This window comes from Ceratotherium simum, chromosome 2 (genome assembly GCF_057802395.1).
Source record: "Ceratotherium simum simum isolate JZ-2026a chromosome 2, ASM5780239v1, whole genome shotgun sequence".
Classification (NCBI taxonomy): Eukaryota; Metazoa; Chordata; class Mammalia; order Perissodactyla; family Rhinocerotidae; genus Ceratotherium; species Ceratotherium simum.
Window position 1 is genome coordinate 10,771,081 of NC_141901.1, and position 15,169 is coordinate 10,786,249.

At 38.7% G+C, this 15,169-nt stretch overlaps 1 protein-coding gene across 4 annotated transcripts in view; it reads left to right on the forward strand.

Annotated features, from left to right (window-relative positions):
- RABGAP1L (RAB GTPase activating protein 1 like) overlaps positions 1 to 15,169 on the forward strand; it is a 701,003-nt gene that overhangs the window by 532,647 nt on the left and 153,187 nt on the right. The window lies entirely within an intron of this gene.

Consider the following 15,169-nt stretch of genomic DNA (forward strand, 5'->3'; position numbering starts at 1 on the left):
ATCTGCATGTCTGTACATCATGTCCTTGATTACTATGCACTATTCATCTTTTCATTCTCACATCAAAAGTCTTGGAGCAAAACTCTAGCACTGGATCCTGAAAGTGTCTTTATTTCACTTACCACATCCCATTTTCTTTGTTTATACAGAGCTTTCCTAGCTCCTATATTCTGGCTTAAACCCTACCTCCTTTGATGGATGGTTCTTGATTCTTTATGCCTGAAATGAGCATCTGCTGCAATTACAAAATGTATCATTCACTTTGATGCTAACATACTATCTTTTGTTTATTTAGATGTTTCATATGTCCTGTGTTCTCCAATTAGACTGTTTATTTATTAAAGACAGTCTGAAGCTTACTTTTTTGTCCCCTAGAGTGGCAAATGCATTGATGCTTGTTCAGCAAGCATCCCTAACTCCAGGATCGATACACAAAGTAGCAAGGACCAAAGGATTAACCTCATCCTTTTTCCAGTTGTATTTAAGTAGACTGCACCTCATCTAAAGCAATATTTGAAGTACTTTTGATTTTTCCCTGAAGATCTGTGCTTTGTTTTCAAAACCACACTAACTCTTGCTTCTTTTGATTAATATTTGTTAATTGTTTATACAGTAAATACAGATCTTTTCACATAGATTATGTATGCCAAATACTCCTTTCTTTTGAATACAAAAGTCCCATGTTTTCCAAATTTAAAAACTTTTTATTTAAATAATCATGCACTGATTAAAATTTCCCTCAATTAAAATTATCAATGTTAAGTACAGCCTCAGACACTGTTTCCATCTTCTTTTTCCTATATTTAATAGACCTTCACTGATTCCTAAAGATTGAAAATGGAGTTCAGATACTTTAGTCTATTCCTAAAAACCCTTCACAGCCTGTTCACATAGATGGTTCTAACCACATCACATATCTCTACTCCAGCTAAACTGGAAGTGGACTCACGATTAGCCACGCACATCTTGGGCTTGTCTGCTTTCTGTCCAGGAATAGCCTTCTAGCCTTTCTAAATCTACACATTTTTCAAGTCCAGCTCACATCTAACCTCTGATCATGACTTACCTTCCTCTGTTTTTACATTACAATCCTAAATAGAGAGAACTCTCAGGAAATCGGGAAATACTGTTGAGTTATAGCTTACTTGCTAAGGTAAGTGCTTTTAAATACCTGCTTTGCTTTCTGTAAATGCTATTTAAAGAATTTGAGGGAAGTTCTTTGAAACTGGTTTGTTCATTTGTTGCTCTCCTCTGGGGCAGCTCTGCATCTCTGCATGGGCGGCACTTTGCATCATAGGAGAGACTAGACTTTTTGTGGGTCTAGTAAATTGGAGTGGGGATTTAAGGGAATACCAGATAAGGAATCTAAACACATTCCTAGCTCTTCCTGAGTCAGTTCTTCACTGTATGACTTCAGTGACGTCATTAAACTTAAGTCTTTTTCTAATACATGAGATATTCAAATAGAATTACAATTCCTATTCAAATCTGTGTTAATCCTCAGTTTGAAATTAGTGCCATCATTCTCTGTTGATAATTGAGAGGTAAGTAAACATCTTTGCATCTTTGATATTTTTTCTCTTTTATTTGAATAACTATAGATTTGATACTTTTACTCTGTTCTCCTTCTCTTTAGCACTCTTTGTTAATTTATTATATTTACCTTATCTCAGATTTCTTTTCTTTCCTTGACATCACCAGTCTGAACTCCGTCCCCTGTTGTGGTAGGAAGTGGGAGAGGCTGATTGTAGCAGGTGTGGGACTGGTAGTGGGAACGTCTTCTACCCAGAGATGGCAATGCACTGTGAAGCTTGAGAGTTGAGTAGATGAACTGAAGGAGGTAACTGAGACAAGCATGGGCCATCAGGTAAGGCTGGCCTGAGGTGAGTTTTAGGAACCTGAGTACAAAGCCAAGAAAAGATGGAACTGCTAGGAAAGCAAAATGAAAATAAGTGTAAAGGAGGGCAGCCTGGAGGTGGGGGTGGTGGGGGAGTGGGGAGTAGAGGGGTGCTTTGCTGCTGCTAGGCTTTGTACATGTTCTGCAAGGCCTCGTGTGGTTGAGCCAACTCCATTGTAAAGGATCAGCCTTGGAAAGGAAGCCACCAATCCATTTATTCTTAATGATTAAATTATAAATGCCTCCTCCTTAATTATAAAATAATGGAAGGTGTGGTGTTTCAAATAGGGCCGCTTTAGTTCTTGGTGACATTTAAATAGGCTCTTGCAGAGTTCTTATCCTCTTTTTTTTTTGTGTAGAATATACTGCAGTATTTTGAAGTACAATGTTTCCAGATAAGTGATTTTAAAATTGAGAATCAAGTCTTACTCTTAGATTAAGGTTAGTTTTTCATTCAACTACCACTTTAATAAAATAAGCAAGTTCAATAAAGGGATTATATATTTAATTGTAGTTATCATGATTTGATATCTTATGCTATGTTGAGGCAATTTTAGGGTGAAGAGATGACATCACAGAAGTTCTTGCTGAGCACACTTGCAGTTCACTCATTCTTGTTGGAAAATAATGTGTTCTCATTTCAGAGCAAAGACAGCAAAGCTGACACTAGTATTTGGAGAGCTAAAAGAGTAACGCCTCTTTTAAGAACAGGACCATTCTGGCCCTGTGGGAGCTTTTGAGCACATGTCTTCAAGTGCTCACTCTGTCATGTCTGCAGTCTGTATTACTTCTCCACCGTTACATGCAGACCATAAACCTTGCTGTGGTGGTACCTGCTGTTAAGCCGCTTTGTCTGACGTACAGTGGAATGCTTATGTATCAGACTTTCAGTTTTTGAAAATTGACTAGATTTTTCAACTTTCATTTAAATGTTGTGGTATCCCATGATCAGAGCATTATAACTTGGGGTATTGCTGATGGGAAAGAAAGAAATAAAAGCTGTATGTAAACATAAAACAGATGGAAATTGGAACTTAATTCTTTGGTAATTCACTTACCTAGACTAGCTAATTCCATTTCAAACATCTTACCCATTTACTTGTAGTTTCTATTTTCTCTAAATGTAATAGCTTGTAGGGGAGACATATGGAAGTGTCTTGCATTTACCACAGTGATTTCCATGCCATTTTCTTGAGTTTGATTTCAGTTCTGTTATTAGTAAATGCTGAGCATCTGCCCTCTTGGATAAATAAACTTGTCAATCAAATGTTATCTTAAAGATGTATTTTATGTTAATATTAGTTTGGGTGCATGTTGGCATTGTTTATAAACCTTTGTTTGAGAACTTTAATGATTTAATTTTGCAATACTTATTACTTATAGCCAAATAAGTTACCACTTCCATCAACACTTATACTTTGTTTCCATGTAAAGTGGAAAATATTGTTTTATTTAACACTCCTTTCCCCAATACACTTTACACATTAAAATCCAAACGAAAACAATAACTTCTGGACTTCCATTTGTGTCCATCCTGCAAAGTATTTGAGTCTGTCCATTGATCTGCTTGCAGAGAACTAGCCTGTCTGATGACGAGAGACTCCAAATCAAATTTGTTTGTTTCTGAAGGAACTACCAACTGATAGTGAGCATATTGCTAAATAACATTGTTTTATTTATTTTCTTACAGCTTTTACACTGTTTTACTACATGTCAATATTTTCCCTCTCTTCTTTTAGAAATCAGTAACATTGTACTTGCTTTCCTTTTGACTGTTCTTCATACTAATTTAGACATTAAATAAAAGAGATGCACACGTACCATCCCATAGTTTAAGACGTCTTGTTTAAAACTAAGCTCTTATTTTAATTATATTTATAACTCACTTATTCATTTGAGCATCAGTCATTCATTCATTTATTCAATATTTATTTAAATGATCTGTGACCGCAGTGACTAGGAACTGTTGAGCAGTGGAGATACAAAGATGAGTATGTTATAGTTAATCTCAAGGGGTTCACTGAGAAGTAGGGGAGACAGGTACACAAATAATTGCCATAGAAGGTTGTTATTGTACTGTCATAAACAAATGGGACAGGATGCAAAGACAGAGGAGGGAGGTAATAGAGGGATGACTTGAAAGAGACACTTGAGTCTTGAAAGATTAGCAAAAGAAGACAAGGAATGATATTTTAGACGAGAACCGCATGTGTGAGGAGCAGAAGCATTATAAAATACAGCGTGTTTGGGAAGGAGCTCCATGAGAACATTGTGCATGAGATGTCAAGGTGACGTGTGATTGGAAAGGTAGGATAGGTCTAGATTGTCTGAAGGGTGTCTTATGGTTAGGGTTGTGTGCTAACCTTTGAGTCTGTGGGCCAGAGAGTACCTTCAAACAGTTACTTGATCAGATATGGTGTTTTAGGAAGACAGTTTTGGAAACAGTGAGAGAGATGGGCTGAAATGTGAAGAGACTGGTAATAAATATGGAGACTAGTTAGGACACTATTAAAACAGTCCAGGGGAGAAATAACGAAGACTTCTTTTTTTTTTGTGGGGAGGACCAGCCCTGAGCTAACATCCGATGCCAATCCTCCTCTTTTTCGCTGAGGAAGATTGGCCCTGGGCTAACATCCATGCCCATCTTCCGCTACTTTATATGGGACGCCGCCACAGCATGGCTTGACAAGCAGTGCATCGGTGCCGCTCGGGATCCAAACCTGCGAACCCCGGGCCACGGAAGCGGAGCGCGCGCACTTAACCGCTATGCCACCGGGCTGGCCCCAAGACTTCTTTAACCAAGGCTGCAACAATAAGAGATGGAAAGGAGAGGCAAACTGAGCAACATTTCCTTGTGCTTTCTGGGGGACTTGGAAACAATTGGATGTGCCGGATGATGAATACTAAGAGTCATTGCTATTCTCCCCTTTTCTTTTTTTTTTTTAAAGATTTTATTTATTTTATTTTTTCCCCCCAAAGCCCCAGTAGATAGTTGTATGTCATAGCTGCACATCCTTCCAGTTGCTGTATGTGGGACCCGGCCCCAGGATGGACGGAGAAGTGGTGCCTCGATGCGCACCCGGGATCCGAACCCGGGCCACCAGCATCGCAGCGCGCGCACTTAACCACCAAGCCACAGGGCCGGCCCTCTTTTTTTGTCTCTCTCTTTCTTGTCCTTTTACAAACTTCCCTGTCATGTTCTCTCTTCAATTTTAAGAAAGGAGCTGCGTATAAAGTGTTTTTTTGTAGAAAAAGCAGCTTACTAGACCTTACATATTCTTCCTTATTGCTCATTTAGTGATAACCAAGGTGTCCCTAGGCAATTGAATAGCACTACCAGATCAGCCTCAGCTTGGTTCAACTTAATGTATTATGGTTTGAACTCCATTAATAATTAAACTTTCAGAGAAAGTGACCAAACCACTTGATCTTTTAACCAAACTTAGTGCTTCAAAGTCAGCAACTGTGTTCGTATAGCAGGGAGCATTCTCTTTCCTTTATGGTATGCCCTTCCCTGACTTGGTAAGGAGTATTATCTCTGGCAGTTTTGTATCAATGAGTTATTTAAAGGAAGACATAATGAGCCACATGTACTTGGAAAGTTACACAAAGATAACGAAGAGCTGTTTTTCCTTCATGATGCTTCTCAGATTCAAGCATGGTTCTGTTTCCATGACAACCACACCAGTCCAGGCTCTCATTTTCTCACATTTGGCTTACTGTAAGAGCTTTATGACTTGTCTATCTTCAGTTTCTTCTTCTCTTAAACTCCCTTGCCCTCTGCTACCTTATTAATCTTTCTAAAAAATTGTCTTCATTGTATTATTCACCTGTCTGTTGTCCAGCATAAGCCCATACTCTGGCATTCCATTTTCGTGATAATCTGGCTTACATATACCTGCTGGTTTCAAATGTACCTATTGAGCACATTATTACACACTGTCATGTGGACCCCCTAATTCTCCCAATCGTAGATCTTATTTCTGCCATAAAGTCTATCATGCTATTAAGGATAGAGACCATACTAGATGCTAGTTTTGTATTCCACCTAGCACCAAGCACAACTGTGGGCTTATGGAATTTATACAGAGAATTGAATATTTCCTCTTTCACCCTTTGCCCCTGGGTTTATTTATTCCTCTATATCCCCACTGGGTCTGAGGGCTATTTCTGGTTGTTTTGTGTTGTTAATTTTCTTCTCCTTCCTAAAGTAGTTGATGGTTATATAGCATATATTATCCAAAGCTTGCAGAACACTTTAAAAAGCAATATTATGGTAGCTTCATTTTTAAATATAGAAGGCTTTCTCTTCTTTACTAAAAACCACAATGACTCAGCTACTTGCATGTCAAAAATGGTATCTGCAGTTTTCTGTGGCCAGTCTTTATGATGGTTATAGATTAATAGTAGCCTTTTTGGAAACAACATTTCGTATTAATCATGGCATTGCTGCAGTTAAGTAGGTAAACCAATTTAGTTGGAGTATGGTCTGTCTCTTTAATATGTATAGACATAGGTTCAGGGGAAAAAAACAACTTGACATTTATGAAGGATATATTCGAAGATGCTCTTAAATTTCCTAATTTTTTAATACCACTATGATATTTTTAATTCAGTTTCTTTATTGATAAAATAACTTCCTTGTCATAAGAACATATGACAACTGAGAAGAACAAAGACTATGAGCTAAGCTCACTCACCATCTGCTATATGAGAGTAACTAAATTAATTTCTCAGCAAACCCACAAGGTGCTGTGTTGTGGCCTTGTGGGGTCTCTCAGGGAGAGCTGAAGCAATAAATATTAAATCTATAAATGTCAAGGGGTCAGTTTAGTTGACTCCTGGTTGCTAAAGAAAAGAGAGATTCAAAAGGCCCTGTAAAATAAAAATCTTTTAAAGTAAAAATGAATGAATGAGTGAATGAAAGAAGCTAACACCAGAATCTTATTTTATGTTTATGTTTTTTTCTAATAACTTGTCAATAAAGATTTTTTAAAGCTCTCTCTCCTCTGTCCTGTGAGCCTTGCCCTGATATTTTCTAGTTGGAGAGAGCAATAATACATAAGAAAGAAGTAAACAGTTTCAAGAAGTGATAATTGTCATGAAAGAAATAATACAAGGGAATCTAATGTGTTACTGCCCTCTATTAGATAAAGTGGTAAGAGAAGGCCTCTGAGCAAAATAACATTTGAATTGAATGAGGCTGTGGAGCCTAGCCATCTGAAGATCAGAGGCAACAGCAAGTGCAAAGGCCCTGAGGCTGGAAAAGCTTTGTATGTTCAAAACAAAGGAGGCCAGTGTGACTGAAGCATAGTGAGTGAGTAAGCAAGATCTAGAGAGGAAGGAGAGTGGTTAGAGAGCTAGGCAGGGGCCAGATCAGTAGAGACATATAAACAATAGTAAAGTGTTGGCATTTGGGTACATTGGGAAGCCAGTATAGGTTTTAAGCAGGGAGAAATTTGATCTGATTTGTGATTTTAAGACATTATTTTGATTGAGGAATTCTGATACGTGGAATGTGAATTGAAAAGAGGCAAGAGTAGAAACATGGAGACTAATTAAGATGTTATTTCAGTAGGCCAAGCAGGAAATGATGGTTGCTTGGTAGTAAAAGTAAAGATGGAAAAAGAGGACAGATTTAAGATAATTTTGTAGATAGGGCTGACAGGACTTGTAGATATATTGGATTTGAAAGGCTGAGGGAAAGTGAGAAATCAGGATTGTAGAGAGGAGGCAAAGTGATTTTGCAAAACATGAGCAAATCATTTCTTTTAGCAATAATTTTACTATAACATATTATAGGAATGAAATGAGATTGTGCATGGAAGCGGATGGCACAATGGCCCACGATAGGCACTTGTGAGATTTTTAATCTTACCCACACCACAGCGCATTTTTGTTAGGAATTTGTGTTCTCACATTACTATTTATTTATTCTGTTTATTTATTTTTTTGGTGAGGAAGATTGGCCCTGAGCTAACATCCGTTGCCAAGCTTCCTCTTTTTTTTTTTTGCTGAGGAAGATTAGCCCTGAGCTAACATCTGTGCCCATCTGCCTCCATTTTGTATGTGAGACGCCTGCCATGGCATGGCTTGATGAGCAGTGCATAGATCCGCACCTGGGATTCGAACCTGCGAACCTCATGCCGCCAAAGCAGAGCGCATGAACTTAACTGCTATGCCACCGGGCCAGCCCCCTCACATTACTATTTAAGTCACCAAATGATTAGAAAGCCCATTGGTGAGTACTGTATGAGATTCAAGCATTCATTAACTCAGTCATTATTTCCTGAGCTCCTTCTATATGTGGTTACTATACTGGGTGCTGGGAACATACTGATGAGTGAAGTAAATGCAACACTTACTCTTAAGGAACTGATTGTCTGGGAGGGTAAATCATTTCCCTAACAATATCATTATACAACTAGTTATTAAATTACACTTGAGATAGTTAAGAAGATCAAGACATTCTATGAGAATGTCTTTTTATGACTTTTGTATTTTCCCTGATTTACCTCATTTGTTCCCGTATTTCATCTTGCATATGACTACCAGTGATTCCCAAACCCCTCCCGAGGCTCCAGATTCACATTTCCCATGGCCTGTGGAACATCTCCAACTGATTGCCGCATATTCCTTGCTAACTTCGTTCATTCTCCATCCCTTCCTATCCCCAGCGCTTTCCCTCTCAGTTAATATCTTTACTATCATCTCAGTTTACCAAGCTAGAAATGTCACAGACGTTAATAGCATTAGCATCTTCATAAGATTACTGTTTTAAACCTCATTTTCTTAATGAAAAATGAGACTCAAAGAGGTTAACTTTCCTTAAGTCACACGGCTACTGGACATCAAATCTTGGTTTTAAATCCAGATCTCTCTGACATCTCAGCTTTTGTTCTTTACATAACAACATTTTGAAGGATTTTTAAATTTTTTGAAGGAAAGATGATGGAGGAAAACGTCCCAGAAAGAGGGAGGAGGATTTTAAAAGGCTCAGAAATATTAAAGTACCAATATCTCTAATCAGAGAAATGCTTATCTATCCCTGCCCTGGATAATAATCATATTTTATCCATTTTGAATGCTGAACCATTTCAACAAACAGCTATGGGGTGGCCACTATGTGTCAAGTAACTGCCTCTACTAGGTTTTTAGGACAAAAGGGATAATACAGGATACCTATCTCTAAGTGCCTTAGCAGGAGAGAGACCCTAAGCATTGATTTCAGTGCAACTCATCAGAGTATAAGCCTGAAAGTGCTGTGAGAGAGACAGCATGGGTGGAAAGAGAGCAAACAGGAGGGCCGTGTACCCCAATTCTGGGATTGAGGGAGTGTTTCCTGCAGGAGGTAATGTCAGAGCTGAGTTTTGACAGATTAAGAAAAGGTAAGTGAATTAGAGGGCACGCACAGTTCAAGAAAAGAAGAAAGCAAGGACAAAGACATGGAGGCATGCAGTTACCTGGTGTGTGCAGGGAACTTCAAATAACTTGAGTATTGCAGATGGTGGAGGTCCCAGCATGTCATACTGATCTCAAATCAGAAGGGATGGGAATGGAGAAGACGGGATAGTTTTGAGAGATGGTGAGGAGGTGGAATCAACCAGACTTGAATGATGGGTTGTGGGTGGGGAGGTAAAAGGAGGACTCTAGAATGACACCCAGGAGTCTGCTGAGGTAGTTGGGTAGATGAGGATACTGTTAGCCAGGATAGGAAATGTAAGAGGAAGACCTGCATTGGGGAAGGAACGGTGACTTTGAACATGCTGAGATTAAGTTACATGTGAGGGGCCGACCCGGTTAAGTGCGCACGCTCCACTACTGGCAGCCTGGGTTCGGATCCCAGGCGCACACCGACACACCACTTCTCCGGCCATGCTGAGGCCACGTCCCACATACAGCAACTAGAAGGATGTGCAGCTATGACATACAGCTGTCTACTGGGGCTTTGGGGGGGGGGGAAAGGAGGAGGATTGGCAATAGATGTTAGCTCAGAGCCAGTCTTCCTCAGCAAAAAGAGGAGGATTAGCATGGATGTTAGCTCAGGGCTGATCTTCCTCATAAAAAAAAAAAAAGTTACATGTGAGGCTGCATATATCCAGTAAGGAGGTAGATATACAGGTTGGGAGCTCTAGAGAAAGAGCTGATCTTGTGGTTGGGTTATTCAGTAATAAGAGAGAATGGTATGGATAAGATCACCAGGGTACAGATGCAGCTCTTTCAGCATAAGTTTTTACTTTGTTTTTGTTTGTCATTTCTTTTAGAATCCAAGACATATTAGTCCCTCATATATTCTTAGTGACATGACTATGTAAATCCTGTAGTTTCCACTGGACTAACTTGATTAGCCTCTAGGATCTAGCCTATTTAACTCCACTTCCTTCGTTATTTCAAATAACTCAAATTAGATTGAAAACACATATGTCAGATGTATAGTTATCCAAAAACTGTAGTTCCAGTTACCACTTACTAGCTACATGATCTTGGTCAAGGCACTTAACTTTTCTAAGCTCAGGTGCCTCCTATGTAAAATGGTCATAATTGATTGTTAAGATTAAATGCAATAATGCATACTCTAAGAGCCTAGCATAGTTCATAGCCTTTATAGATACTGAATAAATGGTAACTATTATTATTCATACTTTTAGTCACTTAAATATTTATAAAAAGTTTGCAATATATAAGTTACTTTGTTAGGCCCTGCTTGGAACAGATATGAGTATGAGATAGGAAAGGAGCCCACCAAGCAGGAAAGCCTCATATACACTTGTTTACTTGTTACTACCGTCATGCAGGACAGCCTGTGGCAATACTGAGTGTATATAAGAGCTGAACTCACAGTGGAGAGGGAGCAGATCACCTCCAGTGAAACTAGAGGAAAAATCACATCCACTCTCACCATTTTGCTACCTCTGAAATTCTATTGAATCCATTTGAAGCGACGAGTGGGGGGCAGGGGAGAGGGAAATAGTATGGCTGTACAGTTTATTACCATTTTTATTTCAGAACATGGACTTGTCTATTAAAAAAACCAAATGTCCCCAACTTGACATATTCATTTTGTGGAAACAGATTAACTTGCTAATACATGGGCTGACCCATATAACTCCTACACTGAAAATATTATTTTTCACAGTGACAGCTGTTAAACTACACCTAGCATTCCATGTAACATGAAGATGCCAGAGATAGCAAATTTAATAGAGAACTGGAGATAAACCATGGGAAGGAGGTAGAGGCAGTTCACAACTTATCAAGATGAATATAGCACCTAATGTTTTATGTGTGTGTGAGGAAGACTAGCCCTGAGCTAACATCTGATGCCAATCCTCCTCTTTTTGCTGAGGACGATTGGTCCTGGGCTAACATCCGTGCCCATCTTCCTGTACTTTATATGGGATGCCGCCACAGCATGGCTTGACAAGCAGTGCCTCGGTCTGCGCCCAGGATCCGAACCAGTGAACCCCGGGCTGCCGAAGCGGAGCATGCGAACTTAACCACTACACCACCGGGCCAGCCCCAGCACCTCATTATTTTTAACAACAATGACAAAATATACACGTACACACACATACAGATACATAAAAAGAAAAAGTAAAGTGCTGATCCAGCTTGAGAGAATCAAGGAATAGTCTAAATTCTATTTGTCATAATTTTGTTTTATTTTTTTATTGAGGTAACATTGGTTTATAACATTATATAAGTTTCAGGTGTACATCATTATATTTCGATTTCTGTGTAGATTATATCATGTTCACCACATTACCATCCATCACCGTACACATGTGCCCAGTCACCCCTTTTGCCCTCCCCCCTTCCTCATATGTTGTAATTTTAATCTGATCAATTTAAAATAAAAAAACAGTCCTCTGATAACATTTATTTATGCCTTCTACTTAGGCTTGAAAATAAATATGAACCTTATGCAAATTGCCCAGGGAAGGGAATGAGTGAACTGAGGTAGTATTCCATTTTCAAGCCTGCGTCACTAACATGGCTTTAAGAAAGCTGCTCTTATGTAGACGCTGTGGCTGAGCTGTCAAGGATGTGGCCTCTTGAACTGTTACACTGAAGAAGGGAGTGCTTCTCAGTTAAAAATTGAGAAGGCAGATGTACTTTATTATCGCAAGTCTGTGTTTAGAAGTGACTATTCTCAAGGCAGCTTTTTGGCCCCTCTCAAGGCAAATCTAAGAATCTGAGATTCTTTCATACCAGATAACAGGCACAAGCTCTGGATCAGTTCCATGTGGAATAAAATGGTAAAGCAGTCTTCCTAATAAGATAATTTTTTTAATGGGCTACATTAATTGAAAGATAGCAAGTTAGATTGCAGGAAATGCTAGGTTTCCTGCCCTGCAGCTGGGCTCTGGGATCTTGGCCTTCTGGCTCTGCCTCAGATGAGGTTATGATCCTGAGCAAGTCACTTAGCTGCTGCCTCAGTCTTTTCATCAAAGGATAAACATGTTAGACTCTGATGTTTTCTAGGGTCTAAAAACATCACATTATTTTATAATTCTGTTATCATATCTAGAGTATCCTTTTCAGTGAGGGTACTGCTTTATTGAGAGACACTGTCCAAAAAAAGTGTGTCCTTGGGGCAGGAGGTAGGATTGTGAACAGTCTAGAATGGTCCAGAAATGAGCTTATAGGATGCCCAGTTAGTAGCAGGGATGGTTAGCTTGGAGAAAGGGAAATTAAGACTGTCTTCCAATATTTTAATTAACATCACATGAAAAAAAAGTAGATTTATTCTGTGTTGTTATAAAATATATAACTCAATCCAGTGACTAGAAGTTTAATATTTCTGGCTTACCATAAGTAGTCCTTTTTAAACAAATATAAATGTCCAGTGATAAAATAGGCAGCCTTTTGAGCTAATTCTCAATGAAGGTATGGAAGCAGAGACAAAAAGACCAACTCTCAAAGAGACTGGAGAAGAAGTTCTTGCATTAATAAAGGTATTACACTAGAATCGATCATAAGGATAGGGAATAAGGTAATAGTGATGCTGTCATGGCTATTCAGAATGTTATTAAATTGCTTTTGGTAGGGAAAAAACAGTTCCCTTAAACTCTTCTATTAAAAAAAAGACAAAATAACCCTAAGATAGTTATACCTTACGTCTCACAAGAGGTCAGAACATTCCTAAAAAACTAGATAAGTTTTATAATATTTTACAGGAATCTTTTTTTTTCTTTGAATTCCTATAAACTTGTTACCTGAACTACCCACCACAGTGTTAGTATATTATGTATCTTCTTTTATTTTGTACTCTAATTCTTCAGTGTATGAGTTCCAACTACAAAATAATAAGACTCATTGCCCCGTGATATACTTGTATGCTCAGTCTCATTACATTTCATTTTAGCCTTTTCTTCAAGTAGCTTGAATAATACATAAAGTTAGAAGCAACATCTGGTGTATCTTTCTACCTCCAGAAGCATGTAGCACAGCGTTGAGCAGAATGAAGACTTGAATGGCAGAGTATGAGTTGTGCAGGATTTCACAGTAGTACCAGGACACCAGTAATCACCACTGTGTCATCTTTATTTCACCTGTTTGTTGGATCTTACGAACTAGCCAAATTATTGAGAGTCCATCTTTTAAAAAGTAGTCTATCAGAAAAAAAGAAATAGCTAGAGAATTCAGTTTTTGCAGTTTTACCTCTCCTAGTTGAGAGGAGCATGGATCCTTTGCTACTTATTAATGTGTCTAAATCTTAAGGTGAACTGAAGAGGCAGTTGGTCTCACAGGAATATCTTTTGTCAGTGTTTGGCTAACTCTCTTTCTTATGTTAATATATCCAGAGCCCTTTTTGACTTTCTAAACCCTAACCCAGATGAACACAATGCATTTGACACTTGCTCTCCCCTTCTACATGAATTCCTGGAAAGAATGAAGGCAATTACTAGTTATCCAGCATCCATTCTGTGCTAGGCACTATGAGAGATTCCATTATATGTATTAACTTATTAAATTTTCAGAGCTGCTTGGCTAGGTAGATGATATTGCCATTTTACAGAGGCTCAGAGAGTATTAAGTAACTTACCCGTGTCATACAGCTAGTAAGTGTGACAAAAAGATGATGTAATAGGCAATGTCCTGTTCTGCTCCTAGAGGTATGTTTAATTCTCATTACTTTTGGATTTCGGTTTAGGCCAGTCCCACTAGTATAAGCCCTCTTGTGTCTGCATCCATTGTGGACAACAAAGACATGACTAGATCACAGCATACAGTGTGTTCCTTCTTTTATAGTGTCCACATCCTGCTTTATCATTGTGCTAGAATGCCTCCCTGATTTTAAGCTCTTACAGGCTGGAAAATGTTTCCTTTTTCACCTTTATAACCCCTGAAATAACTATTAGCATGTTTCTTTGCACTCATTGTTCTTAATTACAGTTCCATAAATTAAGTCAAATATGTTTTTCGTTTTACAATGGAAATCTATGTCCTGCACATGTCCAGCAGTCATGGCACAGTGGAGTGGCTCAGGAGGAGCACTCAAGCACCAGGCTCTGATTGGGACTGCACCACCATCCACCTGCTTCCAGCACTCCAGAGAGTGAGGTTTTCATTCTTTAGACCATGGCTTTGGGACCATTGCTTGGTCCTCCTTACTTTTCTCTCACTCTGTGTTGTTGGATGATTCATCCAAATTTCCCATATTATCCTCAACTTACTGTTGAACTTCCATTACAGAATTTTTATAAAAATCTCTTTTATGATAGTGTAAGGAAATTTGAGAAATCATGTATTATTAACTAGTTAATTTAGAAGAGTTTCTTTTCTATCATTAGTTTCAGCTTTGGACTACTTTATAACTCAAAAATTTATTTGTCAAAAGTGTACTGTGTTTATTGCTGAATCTCATCAGCAATAAATAAATGACTTGGGGAATTGGGGAGGGAGAAGGGGAAATGCTCACTGAGATGAGTCACTCTTCTAAGGCTTCAAAAATCTCTAGAATCCATTCTTCTGTTTCACCAAGCGATGTTCTAGAAGAGTTATTTTACCTGATATTGATCAACAGTCTATTCTCAAAGGACAACCCAAAAACAGACCAGGGTTGAAAAATTATGGAAATTTTGAAAGCAAGGATGATGCTTTTGGGGAGGGGGGGAGCTATGTATATAGGGTGCTTTATTCCTTATAGAGTGATAGATGCTAAGGTGGGTTGGGCTTGGGCTGATGTCCTCATATGTATAGAAGTGAATAAGTAGGTCTCTGAGAAGAAGTCTGGTTTGCCTTGATGTGGAAAGGGAGATGGGAGGA